Raw genomic sequence first — 12,061 nt, 5'->3', positions numbered from 1 at the left:
GTCCCGTCACAAGGACGTGCATGCTCCTGTGTGTGTGTGTGTGTGTGTGTGTGTATGTCTGTTTGTATCTGTGTGTCTATCTGTGTGTCTATGTGTATCTCTCTGTGTGTGGTGGGTGTGTGCACACACATGTGTATCTGTGTGACTATGTATCTGTGTATGTGTGTACATGCATGTGTGGGCTTCTCTGTGAGTATGTGTGTCTCTGTGTCTGTGTCTCTGTGTCTGTGTATCTGTGTGTGTGTCTGTATGTTTCTGTCTGTATGTCTGTGTGTGTGTGTGTCGTGCCTCTGTGTGTATGTGTGCCTGTGTGTGTCTCTATGTGTCTGTGTATGTGTGTCTGGGTGTGACTCTGTGTGTCTGTGTGTCTGTGTGTGTGTCTGTGTATCTGTGTGTGTCTGTGTCTCTGGGTGTATGTGTGTCTGTGAGTGTGTTTGGGTGTGTCTCTCTGTGTGTGTGTCTGTGTGTCTATGTGTGTGTGTATGTGTGTCTGTGAGTGTGTTTGGGTGTGTCTCTGTGTATGTGTGTGTGTCTGTGTGTATGTGTGTCTGTGAGTGTGTTTGTGCGCTGATTCCTGGGTTTTCTCTCCAGGAGATGTGGCAGCTGCACTGCATGTAACTGTCAGGCTCTCTTCCTCCCGCTTTCTTTGTGCTGTTCCTCACCTTCCCAAGGCCCGTCCTCTCCTCTTAAACCCACGCTCACCACGGAGCAGACAGAACCCAGGTTCTCAGTAAACCAACACTGTGCTCCCCGTGGACGTGGGGATTGGAAGCTGACAGCCAGCTACACCTGAAGGGATGCTGCCCGACCTCACGTCCTAGAGGGAACCAGAGCGTGTGTGGTGTCCCCTGTAAACAAGGCGACACGCCCGTTACTCTGAGCATGGATCTCGTAAATGTGGGTGCCTGTGGCGCCCCACCCTTGCCCACATCTTCGACCAAACACAGCCCAGCACCTGAGGTTTCCAAGTGCAGCTCCCTCCCTCCCTCCTGCGGGCACCAGTGGTTCACTGGGGCCACGTGGGCAAGTGGGGCCTCCATCAGGGGAGGCAGGGCCCTGGTGTGAGGGTGCGAGACAGGATGGGACGGGGACCCCGATGCCGCTGGGTGACTGTTCTGGGCCCCATCTCGTGAGGCACATTCTGGCCATGGGGGCGGGGCGGGGGGGTTGAAGGGGCAGTTTTGTGGTTATTCCTGATGCACATGGTGAAGGGCTTGGCCTCTGTTACTGGGTCAGACTCACCGAGAACGAAACTGGAGCAGGGTTTCCGACTCTCCACCTTAGGACCTTAGGGATGAGGCTGCGGCTTAGAGGCGGTGCTGACTCCCGGCCCAGCGGAGGGAGTACCATGGGGGCCAATGGGGAACAGGTGACACTAGGCAGGTCCAGAGGGGCGAAGGGCCTGGGGACAGTCGCTGGCAGCCACGGTTACACAGCGACCCGCTCATCGCCGGGGCCATGAGCCCGGCTATCGTCGCTTGGCTGGCCTTGGTTGGCAGTGACACCGAGAGGCTGGGCTACTGGAGGGCAATGCCACGCTCCTTCCAGGGACAAGTGCCAACAGCAGACCGAGCCTGCAGGCTAGTGCCTGGCAGGGGCTGACACATGAGTTTCACTTGGGAAGCGGTGCAGCCTGTCCTCCTTGGGGATCTCATGAGCCATGTTCCCTGGTTGAGGGCGATGAATAGTTTCTCCAGTAAAGCCAAGCGCGGTGCTTCCTGTCTAGTTGGTCAGACACCTCCTTCTCCCGCCCCTGTCTGTCTGCAGAGCCCCTTGCACAGGTCCCGGGGTTGCCTGGGGAATGGCCGCTGGCATCTCCCCTTCTGGGGCCTGTGTCCACCCAGCACCCAGCAAACAGTCATCATGGTCCCACGGACACGGATGGAGCCCCAGGCGTGTGTGTGGGCCCTGGAGATGCAGACGTGAACAGAACAGACATCCCTGTCCACGTGCCTCTGGTCCTGCAGTCTGTTCCCTGCAGCCTCGGTTGATCAATGAGGTTCAGTATCGACCCCAGCCCGCCAGTCACTCTGAGTGGACAGGACCAGGATGAGGGCCCCAGCCACAGGGCTCTTCGGTAGAAGACCAGCCCGCCTGGCGGCACGTGGGTTCCTGGGCAGCGTGGACACCACCCACCCCCCCCGGCTGCTCCACGGGGCAGCCAGCTCTGCTCTGTCAACCCCAGCTCTGCGGCAGCCACCGATGCGAGTCGGGAGGTGAAATCACTCGTGTTCACCTCACCTCGGTTGCCTAACATGCAGCAAATAAGGATGATCAATCACGTTCATCTCCCACTGCACGTCCCTCTGGGTGCTGCCAGCCCCTCGGTGGCACGGACTCTGTGGCCTGTGCCCGGGGCGTCCCAGACCAGCCACAGTCCTCAGCAAAGCGCCCCCTCCTCCTCCTGCTCGCCCTTCAGCGCGTGTGCATTGTTTCCAAGGCGCTGTCTCGCTTCTGGTTTCTGCTTTGCTCTCCGAGGGCAGCGGCTGATGAAAGGAAGCCGCCAGCCCTTCCTCCGTGAAGCTGAACCCCCACCTCTCCTTGGGCGTCCGGCGATCGCGCTGAGCGTCAGCGGGCATCCGCCTCTTCTCCTCATTTTCCGTGGACCCTCCCTGAGTTTTCAGTCATTGACTGCGGGCCCCGCGGAGGCCTCTTCCACCCGGCGGCGTGTTCCATGTGTGAGGGCCACGCCTCGCTCACCGCCCACCGAGATGGAAGAGCTGCTGCTCAGAGGCAGGCTGGCCGCTGGGAGTGGGTTTGGCTGGGAAGACGCCCCATCCCGAGGCCCCCTCTCCCTCCCCAGGGCCAGGGTCTTCCTGAGCCCCCCGCATCCCAGGAGCCTGGCCGGCAGGGACTCAGGCTGGAAGTGCTGGAGCAGGGAGGGGGGCTGCCTTGCTCCCGGGATGTAGCTCTGCCCAGGCTCCCAGCACCTGGCTTTGCTGGGACATACTGAGCGGGTGCGGCCCACCCTCTCTCTCGGCCCCATTCCCGCTGTCTGGGTCAGGGACCAAGGCTCTTTAGCCTCCTAATTGAAGCCTGTTTGCTTTGCACCCCCGCCCCCGCCCCCCGCCCCACATCCCCACCCTTACGCTTGATCCAATTCTAGGTTTTAATCATCAACACGTTCTAAATCCACACGTCAGTCAGGGCTGCTTTCTTTGCCATTGCTCTTCAGAGGAAAGCTCATGGGGGGTGGGGGGTGGAGAGAGAAGAAGAAGAAGGAGGAGGAGGAGGAGGAGGAGGAGGAGGAGGAGGAGGAGGAGGAGGAGGAGGGAGAACAATAGGGTGGTTGGTAACCTTAATCGTACAAACAGGCCTTTTAATAATAACAATAAAATGTGGGAGCATTTTTCATTCCCACATCCCTTCTCTGACCGGCAGGTGAGCCGTGTGACAATGACGGGAGTGAGGCGGCCGAATGCTCCATACACGCGCCTCTCTGAGCCTCTGTGGGCGGGTGGCTGTGTCTGAGAGCGGAGCAGACCCCAAGGGCCGAGCACTGAAGGTCATTGCCTGAAATGGAAGCAGAGATGGAGGAATGCCACTTTTGGAAAAAGCAAGCATCCAGACGCGGCACCCACTGGAGGCCTTTCAGGAACATGAATGTCGTACTTCCCACCTGCTCCTTCCCCTCCCCCCGGGGCTGGGCAGCCCTCCTGGCCCAGACAGGCTGCCCGGCTCCATCTCCCCCAGGAGGGAGGGCCTCTTCCCACCGACAAAGTTGAAGGACAAGACGTGGTGGCCAGTCAGTGACTGTGTCCCGGTCCTCAGGGATGGAATACGGTCCTGTCGCTCTGTACAATCTCATCAAATCGTTTAAGGGGCATGTTACGCGGACGAGTGGATAAGCTCTGGGTGGCTCCAGAAAGCAGAGGGTGCAGACTGTGACAGTGAGGAGCCTCCTCGGGCGGAGCCTGGACACAGCTGAGGACTTCCTAACAGCTCTCTCGCCGAAGAGGAGGAGCTGCTGACCCAGGGGCGTGTTTGCAGCCCTGGGCCACTCCTGAAGAAGCCAGCTGGACACGTGAGTGACGAGGGGTGGAAGGGATTGCTGCGCAGGACAGAGACTTGAGTCAGATTCTCCGCACCTTCCCAAGGGCACGTCCACACGCTCTGCCCCGTTCAGCAGGGACTCCTGAACGTGTGTGAGGCCCAAGCAGAGACCAGCAGCATGTGAAACAGGCAACCAGTGCTCGCCCATCGCCTCCATCCCTGTCGCCCCAGCAACGCCTGGACCGTGGCCTCAGAGAGCCCTGCTTCTGCCTGTGAGCCTGGGCCCACCCGCTTTTAAACAGGTGAGAGGGGTGGTGGGAGGGGTCCATTTCCCTGAGGGCTTCCCAGCGGGTGAAACCCTCTCCCAGTGGGCAGCTGGGTGGAAGTCACACACCCAGATCAGTGTGTGGTCAAAGGGACCAACCGAATCCCACCGCACCCACCGAAAAAGCTTCCAACGTTTTCTCTTTTCTCTGGAAAAGAATTCCAACCTCTCCTGTAGAATGTGACTCATCGTATCTAAAAAGCTTCCTTTGGGAACCATGTCATGTCAGATTCTAAGTTTGAAGGACACTCCGTAATCTCTGACTCCCTACTGTGCGCCGGCGGGTGGTTGGTGGTTCGGCAGTGTTGGTACGGAGACGTGCTAAGGGTCTTACTGTCTAACTGTAATAAGTTTGGGGGGGGGGGGCAGTCCTTGATTCTCATACAGTCGTTCCAGTTTCCTACAGCACCTCGCGGGCGTCACCCCCGGCCCTACGGCTGTTTCTTTTATGGGCAGATGAAGATTTAAGAGAGAAACGGTGGAGACACTTGGGTTTGGGTTCATGTAAATAAGACACAAGGTTTCCATGCCCTTCTGCTCCCACTGGGGATCGCTTCCCGCACAGGCTCATTGTAAAACAATCCGCTCCCGAGAAGGTCAACAGCGGAAAGTTTGTCTCCGAAATTAGTAATCAAAGAGTGAAAACAATTAATAGAGAACGCAGCCCGGTTCCACACTGCGTTCCCGTGTAGATGTCTACAGAACAATAAATCAGTGGGGGAAAGAAACAATGCAGGCATTCACAAGCAGGCCACATGCACGTGGCCCTGGAAAAGGGATTTGTGCTCAAAGAAGACAACATCTGCTGCGAGCAGGTTTATAAATAATACAGCCAGAGATTCAGGTGGCGACATGACAGACGGTCTCTTGTGTCCTTGTCCTTTTGTGTCCAGCGCTGAATGTGTTTACACCCCTGCTTGTGCTCCAGCCTCGAACTCTCTCTCCTCCTGTTCAACCGAAGCCTTCGCCATCCGCAGCCCAGAGGCCCAGAGAAATCGCTGCCTTGGCTGCTAATCGGTCCCTGCCTGTGAGGAGGTGCACGCCTGGAAGAGGTGCCCTCAGATGCCCGCTCGGCACTCTCATCCACGAACCAATTCCTTTCGTGTCGACACCGGGCTTGACAAGAAGAATGATGGGTGAGGTCAAGTGCATGAGAGCTAATTCTGGGCGATGATGGATGAGCCAATGCCGGGGCCCTCCCTTATCTGGGATGTTCGGCTAAAAGGCTGCTATTCTGCCCCCATTTTAAAAAGTCTCCTAATTTTCTAGTTAATGAAGTTATCGCAGACCCGGTGTCTGTGGGGCCCTTTCCTTTCCTTTCGCTCTTCAGCTCTCGGCCATGCTGCTGACAGCGTGTGAGTGATGGCCTTCCAGGAGATGATCTTTCTTGGCCGCGAGGCCCTGATAAGCACCGCCTGTCTCCGCAATCAGTTGTGCATGAAACGATCCATGCTGGTCGCCTGCGGAGCCATGGTGAGGAACCTGGCCTGCGAGGGACCAGCAAGCCTGCAGGTGGCTGAGACCCCGCAGGTAACCAGGCCGTGTTTTCACCGGTCACCGTTGGCTTCTACTTATATCCCACTTTGGGGGAAGGAGGTGCAGCAAAGTGAGGAGCTGCTGGGGACTTAGCCGGAGAGTTCACTTCCGAGTGTGCGTGTCATTAGTGGCTGTTATTTCAGCGGCCGGCGCCTGGGGTGGCCTGGGGCCTGGACCATGCGGTTCCCCACTTCTGACGACGCCCAGAGACCAAGCAGCACCCAGAACTCTCAAGTAAAAAAATAAATAAATAAGCCTCCTAATTTTCATTTTCTAAAATAAGAAAGCAAATTGATGTGTTATACACACGTTTTTCAACAGTAAAAATTGAATTAAAAGATTGAAAAATAAGAGACTTTGACTTACAAATTTCAAGCCCTGGCTTTGGTATGTAGAGATTTTTCCCGGACCTGGAAATTCACAACGTGAGCTTTATCCGGATGATCACCTAGCACGTTATATAATGTCGAATCACTGGGGTGGACACCTAAACCTATGTGATACTGTATTTCAACTGTAATTGACAAATAAAATATGATTTAAATAATAATAAATTAAAAGTTTCCGGGTCCGCTTCTGTCTGGTTTGGGATGGGTCACTTGGGCTGCGCTGTGTTCTTGCGCGCAGTTCGGGAGCCTTTCTGTAATGCAAGCGTGCTCTTTGGGGTGTCTCTCGGCGACTGCTGCCCATTGAGGTGCTGTTTGGCTTGAGGACTAACGGGGGGCTCTCTGTCATTCCTGCACATGGACCTTACATGTACTAGGAACCCAAACCCCAAACCCAAGTACCACTGACCCTTGGCCAACAAGTACAATGGAGGACTTTCTTAATAACACCTTCTTCTTTTTAGTGTTTTTAATTGTAGGAATACAGTGTATAACACATACAACAGAAAAGCCACACTGGGGGAAGGAGTTGTAACAAAATAAGGTGCTGTGTGTGTTAATCGACTGTCTGTGTTACCAGTAAGGCTTCCAGTCAACAGTAGGCTCTTAGTACAGTCAGCCCTCTGCACCCGGGGATTCCCAACCGCGGACAAAAATACTGGTTTGGGTTGAATTCTTGGATGTGAAACGTGCAGATACGAAAGGCCGGCTGTAACGTTCTGGGGGAGTCAAAAGTCAGACGCAGGTTTTCGACGGCACGGGGCCGTGGGGCTTTGGGTGTCGATGCCCCTAACCTCTGCACTGTTCAAGGTCAACTCTATTTTGTGTCTTTCCCAAACATCACTACTAAAATGTGCTCTGACGTCAGCCATGCCCAGCAGAGTAGGATGTAAGTCAATGGGTTAACTCCTCCGGGCGTGTTCCCACTGTGAACATTGTCTCCAACAGTAGGTGAGAAGGTTTGTCGTCATGGACACGCCTCGGCGAGGAGCCATCATGCTGTAGACCAGGCGTTGGCCAGCACCTCGCTGTCGCTGGCTCAGGAAGAACCTGGAGATCATCCCGTAGCCTGGTTCAAATTCTTTAGGCTCAGCTCTTCCCGAGGGCCTGCTTTATGTTCCCTCGAATCTGCATCTCATTTCATCCTTACGAAACCCCGGACGTTAGGGTGAGTATCATCATTTCATAGGTAAAGTGAGACCCGGAGACATTAATGTATGGACTCAAGGCTGTATAACTGGCATGTGGCAGAGCTGGTGTTCAAAACAAGGTCTTCTGGTCCCCAAAGCAGAGGTAGGCCTGTCAGCTCCATGACTACTTGGGAAGCGTGTTAAAAGGAACAGAAAATAGGACTCGCCACTGGTGTTCACAATGACGGCGTTCTTGGGCGAAGGGGGAAATAAGACATCCCTGTGTCGTGAGCTTTTGCTCTGTGATGCGATAACAAATGCCCCAAACCCAGTGGATTAAGACAACCTTCAGGAAACATGGATCCGCCGGAAGTTGGCTGAGTCAGGCCGGTCTCCGTTGGGCTTGGCTTCTAGCTTCAGGTTGGGCTTAGGTCTGTTTATGTGACTTTCATTTTCCTTAGACGAGTGGGCTAGCCGGGCCTTCTAGCATGGCAATGGCAGAAACGCACAAGAATAAGGTTGGCCTTAGCTGCAAGGTTAACCACCCAAGGACACTTCACATCTCCATTTGCATCACATCTGACAACATTCTACTGATGAGTGCAAACTGCCGGGTCAACCCCAAACTGAGGTCACCGTGACTGAAGGAACCCATCTCAAGACCCTCAGAAGTGTCTTCTCAGTATGCGGTTGGGCCCAAAGCCCAGGCTCTAGTGGACTATGTGAAGTCTGAGTGTAGCTCTTCTTGATTTGAAGGCCAAAGAACTAAAAACAAAACAAAACAAAACAAACAAAAGAACCCCAACCAAGCGATCAGCTCCTTTTGTAACGGACAGAGTGGCAGGAGAGGGATAGGACTGCTCTTCTTTGAAAAGGAAAGAAAGAGGCACGAAGCTGCCACGGGTCATAGCACGCCTGCCGTTCTCCTGGGAGATGCTGTTAGGAAATGTTTCTTGACCTGGCCCCAGTGCTCCCCATGGGTCTGCGTTGTGTCCATAGTTCTCCATCCCTCTGGATTCCACCCTCTGAAAGGTCTTTTCTAACGTCGTCTTTGGCCACGTTTGATAAAGCCAGTGGAGAATACACGCTTCTCAGCAGCCTTCGCAGAGGCTTGCTGTCTCCAGGAACTTGGGGACCCAGAGGACTATGTGCAGCTTGGAAAAAAAATCTCAGTTGTTTTGACATCTGGCAGTGCTTCTGACAATACAGGTTTCTCAAAAGCTGTGTGGGCTTTCTATGTGTTTAATTTCAGTCCACTGTGTGTGCTCAAACACACGATTATTTCCAATACGTTCTTCTCTGTACATATAGACTTAATCAGGACGACTGGAGCCTCCTCAGACTTCTGTGGGACGAGGCCCTAACCTATCTACACGGCTTTCTGTTCAGCTGGATGATATAATAAACACTGTATTACTTCCTCTGTTGGCAAGCACAGGGTGACACAGTCGTTCCTCTGATGTGGTCTTTATATTAAGGGCGTATCTGTCTGTCAGCACGTGGATTTGCTTGAGTTCAGAGCATCTGTTATACGGCCACACATGTGATTTAGTGAGATTCAGTTTTATTTCCAATATCGAGGTTTCTGGGCTTTTTATATTCGCTTAAAGTGCAAAAATAGTTCTTTCCCAAGTGCTTCTCTTTCTCATAGCTTATCGAATGCAGGTAGTAGCAGCAGCTCAAGTGGTCTGCCGTTTGCTGGAGATGCCTTTCCACAAATCCACACATTTGTTAGGTACGTCATCCGCCTCCCAGACTACTGGGTCTGCCGTGTGGCTCCTGGACGGTCAGGGCCCCCCCCGCGGGACCCCCGACGTGCCCAGGCAGCTGCACCTGCTTTTTCCGTTCATCTCTCTCCTCGCTGGACTGTCTCGGGCACTGGCTCCTGGAGTCCTGGGCATGTTCTGTGCAACAGCTAGTGAAGAGGTTGCTGTTACTGAATAAAATATAGATTTAAAAATAAAAGCTGTTAGTAGCTTTTATCCATCATCAAGGAATTAACCAATTGGCAACACGCGGGACAGCTCAATTTCTGTAGCTATCCGAGGCTTAATGGGGGAAGCCTGTTAAAAGGGATGGAATGACGTTCATTATGGATTAAGTTAATAGATTTCAGACCCATCGCATGGCTTAACTTAACAAATTCCACATCTTATTGTTTGGCAGGAAATGGTCGCATGGACGTCATTACCAGCCCATCTGACCACGCTAGTAGATGCAGCATCGCCTGGGCAAATGCTCCCTGTGCTGGAGACGCCCAGGCCCCACCCAGCCTCTCCGAGCTCCTCCCCTCCCGCCTGCTACCCCAGCGAGGAGGGTGGAGCATCCCTCCTGCTAAACGGAGCAGGTTAGTCCGCTGTTGGGGAACCGGGGGTGTCCTGCCATGCTTGTAATGACCGAGTTCGGTAACGTGTCCATGTTTCTGTCATTAGATCATTGATCTTTTGAGGTCGGAATGGGAAAATGACAAGTTGGGTGAAAAATGATGTAAATCACTCCTGATGTGCGAGTGAGGGAAAGGGGTGCCACCTGCCACTATTTCCATGTGTGGCACCTGGGACTTAGAGGAAACTGGTGGGATCCTCCCGGTCCCCGAGGGGAGGAAGGACGCTGGGAGGACCCTTCTCCATGACAAGCGGCATGGAAGTGCCTCAACCACAGGATCCCTGCGACTTGGAGACGACACCCTCGGGGTAGAGACTGAGGGGGGTTGATTGCTCCGAGTGTCGTGAGTGAACCCTGATTCCCGCCCCCAGAGGCAGGGTGGGCAGCGGGAGGCAGAAATCTGCAGGGCGGGCGGGAGTCACTATGACTTAGCTGGAGTCCTGCCCCCCAGCCATGCCCAGGGCCACATTCTTAACAGTATGGACACCCCTTTCCCTCACTAGCACATCAGGAGTAGCGAGATCAACCCTGCACAGTTATTTTGAGAAACAAACGAGGAAATGCATGCTGATTCCCTGGTTCATACCAGAGGGTCAGTGATAAAAAGTAAAGGAGTGATTTACATCATTTTTCACCCAACTTGCATTTTCCCATGTCCGCGTCCACAGGGACCATGTCTCCACCCACAGGGACCATGTCTCCACCCACAGGGACCATGTCTCCACCCACAGGGACCATGTCCGCGTCCACAGGGACCATGTCCACATCCACAGGGACCATGTCCACACCCACAGGGACCATGTCCACATCCACAGGGGCCATGTCCACGTCCACAGGGACCATGTCCACACCCTGGATGGTTGGGACACAGCACAGACATGGGCTGGCGGGACCCGCATCTGCACGTCTCCCTGGAAAACAGCGCCTGGACATGCGGCCACAGAGGCTTGGGGAGGAGCCAGGCCAGCAGGGAGGTGGCCAGGTGCTGCCGTCCGTGGAGGAGGCTGTGTTTCTTGTCTGAGGGAGTGGCCTGGGACCCAGCCTCACAGCCTGGCCTGTCTGCTCGTTCCCTCAAAGCCTCCCTTCGTGCTCCCAGACAAGGCGGGTGACAGCAGGCGGCTGCCTGCTCCCTCCCCGTGGCTGGGGTGACTGAGTGCGGCCCAGGGTGACCCACGTGGCCGGCCACAGGTGATCATGGCGAGACACCCCCGGCTAGTCGGCTGCTGGCGCTGCCCCAGAAGGCGACCTGCAGAGGCGGCTGCTGGGAAGGCCACGCTGAGGGGGGACAGCTTTGCAGCGATGGTGGTTAGAGTGAGAAAGGACTGAGATAGCCCCCTCCAGCATCTGCAGCTGCCCTGACGGAGGCTGACTCGCCTGGGCCAGCAGCCTGGGCCACGGGGAGCAGCGAGGCCTGGGGAGCGGTGAGGCCTGGGGAGCAGTGAGGCCTGGGGAGGTGAGAGGCCAGCCTTCCCAGCCATCAAAGGGGCTGGCGATGCCTCTGCGCCAGGTGGGAGCAGGGCTGAGTTCCAGGGGGAAGGTGAGCCTGTGCCCCGTTGCACACCTTCCTGACAACGGGCTGTTGGACTCCCCAGCTCCACAAAGGCCTCTGAAAGCCCGGCTGACTGAGCCCACACCCCCAGCCTCGTTCCTCCACCGTCTCAGCTCAGGACGCACATCAGGTTCCCCCGTGAAGAGGCATCGCCTGGTCCTGCTCGCTCTGGGCTGGAGAGCACGGGGAGGCTGGGGGTGTGATGTCACTGATATTCCTACTGATAGCGCTTGCCAGCACCAGCCTGTTCGGGCCACCGAGGAAGTGACTTAGTGCATATTTCCACATAACCCACACAGCCAGGGGGAGCGAGAGCTGCTCCAGGTCCCGGGAACTGCAGGAGGAGGGATGGGGCCTCCGCCCCCACTGAGTCCACCGCCCCCCCGTGCCCCACCCCACTGCAGGTTGGCCGGTTGAGAGTGGGGGTAGAATGGGTGGTTGCCCCAAACTCTCCCGTGTTTCTCATCCGGGTGGGACTAGGGGACACAAACACCTCAGACTGGAGTCACAGCCATCAAGGGGCTTGTTTTGGGGTGTAGATGGGAGAACAGGTGGAATTCCGACCCCAACTTCTGGGTGGGCCACAATCGATCCTCTCCGCCCTGAGAAAGCCCTTTACGTCCAGGGTCGTTCCTGTTCCCAAGACTCCCCTGGAAACGGGTCTCCTACGGATGCAGTGGGGTGCAATGCAGTGGGGTGCAATGCAGTGGGGTGCCGCGGCTGAAAGCACAGTCTCCGGATGAGACCTAACCGGAGC

The sequence above is a fragment of the Myotis myotis genome, unplaced genomic scaffold, assembly GCF_014108235.1.
Source record: "Myotis myotis isolate mMyoMyo1 unplaced genomic scaffold, mMyoMyo1.p scaffold_m19_p_9, whole genome shotgun sequence".
Lineage (NCBI taxonomy): Eukaryota > Metazoa > Chordata > Mammalia > Chiroptera > Vespertilionidae > Myotis > Myotis myotis.
This window is presented reverse-complemented; position numbering follows the sequence as displayed.